Source organism: Meles meles, chromosome 2 (assembly GCF_922984935.1).
Source record: "Meles meles chromosome 2, mMelMel3.1 paternal haplotype, whole genome shotgun sequence".
Lineage (NCBI taxonomy): Eukaryota > Metazoa > Chordata > Mammalia > Carnivora > Mustelidae > Meles > Meles meles.
Window position 1 is genome coordinate 160088601 of NC_060067.1, and position 4754 is coordinate 160093354.

The following is a 4754-nucleotide window of genomic DNA, read 5'->3' on the forward strand; positions in this document are numbered from 1 at the left end:
TGATGATGTCTGGAAAAATTTCAGGAAAAATCCTGAAAGTTTCCACTCTGAATAAACTACTAGAATATTTTGTTATTAGCGTTACCTTTAGCTAAGTTATCTCGGTTTTTAAAGAAAAATTCGTCTACATTGAAAATCAGGAATTTATTAAATAGCAATTTTAGTAAAAGTATATTTAAAGTATACAATTCATTTTTGTGGCATTAAATTAAGACATATAGGAATCTTCTTCATTTTTTTTTTCTGGTATTTCAATGTGTTTCACTACAAAATAGAAGGAAATAAGAGCCAACTTAAATATCAAAATGTGATAATAACCAATCTCTATCATTGCTGAAATTCTTCACCAAAAAAGCCCTGAGTCAATTTCTATATATATGCAAGTGCTGTTGGGCAGAGGATACAAAGATGAACATTCTTACAGAATTTTCAGCACTGCAAGGGAATTAAAGGTGTTTGCAAATTAAATGTGGTGCAAATTAAAAAGTGACAAATGCTAAAAGAAAAAGAAGATTCTTTCTTCTTGGCCTAAATATTTTCTAACTAGGTAAGATCTTCACTTTATGGTATTTAAACTCTTAATAGTCAAATTTGTCTCTCAATTTTTTTTTAAATTTTACCAGTAGAATATACCTTGATTTGAAAATATTTTTATTTACCTATATATTTAGCTATCAAACATTTCTTTAGCACTTACTACATGCCAGGCATTTAAGCAATTCTTAGGCAGAAGTCATTTAATTTTATAAATATAATCTTATGAGGTACATTCTCTTAACTGTCTCCATTTAATAGCATAGAAAACTATGGCAAGGAAATGGTAAGCATCTTGCTCAAATAAATGTAGTAAGTGCTAAGTCAGGAATTTAAACCCAGGGATTTTGCTCCAGATTCCATAGTCATAATCGTTGCATCATATTTCCTAAAAATTTTTCTGACAAAGATTTTAATTCTTTCCCTCACTTCCTGTCTATATATATAGACTTTTATATAGAGAGACATAGATACATAGATACAGATACACACACACACATATCTTTTATTTCATTTTTACCTTTGTGAGAAGATTAAAGGAACTACACGAAAGAGTTGAATTTGGGGGAGATGATAGTCCAGTTTTATAACCTTAAAGCTTTGTTCTTTTTCTTTTTTTTCTTTCTTTTCTATTTTTTCGATGGAAGTGTAAAAATGAAGGTCATGCTGAACATAAAATTACATAATAAATTATTCCTTGATATTTTACATAATATATATTTTTAGTTTCCATGATTATAATTATATAGAGATTACATATTGGACTTCTAGCTTAGCGTTGATCTTTATTTTATCATATACAGCCTTTTACAAGAATATTTAACCTATATTATGCCTGTAAAATATTTGTGGTGAACAAATAAAGTATATCCATTTATTTCAGTGAAAAGTCTAAATATTGTCAGAACGACAAAAACAAGTGGTAATAAAATTAATTTTAAATTTGAAGAAAAGATTCTCCATCATAATGCAATACAAAATATCAAAAATGGAATTAAAAAAATACAATTAATGTAAGTGAAGCCAGTGAAACATGAAAAATAAAGTTGTCAAACACACATTGTGTATTGAATATTAAAACTTTTTCTGACAATACTTATGGACATGAAATAAGTAAATTTTAAAAATATAAACTTTATGTTACAATCTAAGATATGCTGATCTCAATTAACAGACATTTACTATATACTTTATATGACCCAGGCACTGGAAACACAATAGTGAACACTATGACAGCCTTCAGACATTTAACAACAGAAACAAGCCATGTATAGATTACAAATTAGAACAAATGATGGTTAAAAATTAAGACATGGAGAAAAATAAGTCAGGGAAGAAGAGTAGAGCATGCCAGGAGGGGAAGTGGTATAATTTCAAATAAAGCATAAGAGAAAGTCCTCACTGCATAAGTAACATTGAAACCAATATCTGAAGGAAGCAAGGAAGTGAACTTGGATTCCTGGAAGATGGAATTCCAAGTAGGGGAAGCAGCAAGCAGAAGACTCTTTGGAGGGGTTGTCCAGGATTTGTGGGTTTGTCCAGGGTTTGCTGTGAGAGAACAGCAAAGAGAGTGCTTCTGGAACAAAGGGCAGTGAGGGAGGAGACTGGAGGAGGTGGTGAGAAATGAGGTGGGGAGCCAGATCAGATATTATAATCTGGTGTAGACAGAGTTTTAAATCTATAGGAAAAATTGTACTTTTAGTGCGAGAGAGATGAGAAGCCGCTAATGGGATGTAAGTAGAGATTAACACAATCTGAGTTACTTTTTAACAAGATCATCCTGGCTGCTGTGTTGAAAATAGATTACAGGATAGACAGGAAAGAAGTTGCATAATCCAGAGGAAATGGTGTCTCTCTCAGGGTGATAGCAGTGGAGATGAAGAAAAATAGATTTGAAAAATTCTCACTATAAAACTGCACTGAATAGTTGCTGGCACAAATATAGGGTGTGTGAGAGAAAGAGAAAACCCAAGATACTCCCAAGGTTTTGGTCCACATTCTTGCAAGGCTGGATTTGTCTATTCCTGAGATAGGAAGACCTTAGGAGAAACAGACTTGAGGGAGAAGATCAGGTATTTGACTGGACTTACTGAAATGGCATAGCTTAATGGTTGAAGTGTTGAGTAAGTGTTTGGATATAACACTTTGGAATTAACTGGGGTAGAGAAATGTAGAATCTAAGTTGAGGATATAACTCTAGAAGTCCTTAGAGTACTTAAAGCCGTAAATGTTATGAGATTATCAGGAGACTGGTGCTCCAACAATAAAAGCTTAGGGAGATGAAAAGAAGCCAGTAAACAAACACCTTGAGAGGTAATAGTCAATGTGGCTTGGGGAAAACTGTGGGAGTCTAATGAAGAGACTGTCTCAAAGACGAGGGAGTGATCAGATCCATCAAAGCTGATAAACTGGTAAGTCAAAAAAGGTGAAATTGAAAAAATCATCACTGGATTTAAAATTGTAAAATTTCCTTATCCCATTAGGAAGCAGGAAGGTAGCAGCATCAAGTGAAGCGAAAAGTAAAAGTTTAGATATAAGAAAGGATTATCTCTACAGAAAATCTGATAATAAAGGTTTAATTATGTTACGCATTTAATGACCAAAGCAAGGAATGTATTTAATTTTGTGCTATACAAGTGCATTTATCTCTGAAAGCAATTATCAAAAGAAAATATAAAGATTCTGAACATCACCAGTTTATGAGAATTTATTTCCTTCTGTACTGTGAAACTAAGATGCAATGATTTTAAACTTACTGCACATAAGCCTCTCAAACTTCTGATGGTAACATTAAAAAAATACTAAAAGTCACTGGGTTAGCCATCCTTGCCTTCTGACCCTGTCTGATCAATTTGAAGATTGAGAGTTAAGTACTCATTAATGTGCTCAGCAAATTTAATGGAGAAGTTACTTTTCCAGAAACCTGTCTTGGACCAATTTTTGATCATCCAAACAAATTCAAGTCTTGCAACATTTCAGGTCTCATTCATGCATTTCTGCCCCCTTAACCTCTGGAAGTTCTTGGGGATCTAATTTAACCAATACACACACACACACACACACACACACACACACACAATTTCTATTAGCATGACTATGCAGCAAAAAAATTAACTAATTAACTAATATCTCCTAATGCCCTTAAAGTAACATTTTACTCCATAAGTGACTCTTAATCTCACAAAATAAACTGAGGGTTGCTGGGGGGAGGGGGGTTGGGAGAGGGGGGTGGGTTTATGGACATTGGGGAGGGTATGTGCTATGGTGAGTGCTGTGAAGTGTGTAAACCTGGCGATTCACAGACCTGTACCCCTGGGGATAAAAATACATTATATGTTTATAAAAAAATAAAAAATAAATAATTTTTTAAAAATTTTATTGATAAAGACAAAGCTATTACCGCCCAAGGACAGATATATTAAAGTATTGGTGGGGGAGGGGAGAAAGATACTAACTAGGGACCAATGCAAATTCACATGCAGTGCATCTTAACACCTTTACATCTTTTATAAAATCATCATGATATATCACTATCATATTCAACTGAGGAGCTACTCTTCGCTTTTTCCCAATTCAGTATGTAATTCTGTCTGAATATTTCAGTTCTGATTCTGTCAACTATCATCTATCTCTCTCAAAAAAAAAGCAGAGACCCTTCAAAGTAAAAGAGTGCTCACGTTAATTATGTCTGATGTGCTTACAAATTACATCAACAATTCTAGGACCCTAAATTATTTGTAACTACACTGGTTGGAATCTGTGGTTTCACTTCCAGACAAGAAAATTTATCTTTTGAGGTCCCCTTTGAGAAGCTCTAAGAGATATCTTAGTGGAAGTAAAAAGAGCAAAGAGGAGAAGAAAAGTCTGTGTTTAAACCCAATTTCTTTACTCACCATGCCTAAGGACCTGGAAAGACATTTAACTATACTGGGTGTCTTTTTATAAAACTGTGGAACTGGAAAATTATACCTATTTCAAGAGTCACTGTGATGACAAAAACAGATGTTTTCTGAAATGCTAAGAGTTTCCCTAACACAAGGGTCCATTTATATAGGGAGAATAGAATCAAAATAAGCATACAGATAATGGGACTTAACTCATTAGTTAATTCCTTATCATGATGTTTCTCTTTCTTAGCAAATAACAATGGGAATTGCATTTAAGTCTAACCATCAAGGTAGAGGAAAAGGATCCTCTCAAATCAAATCTGCTGGTGACAT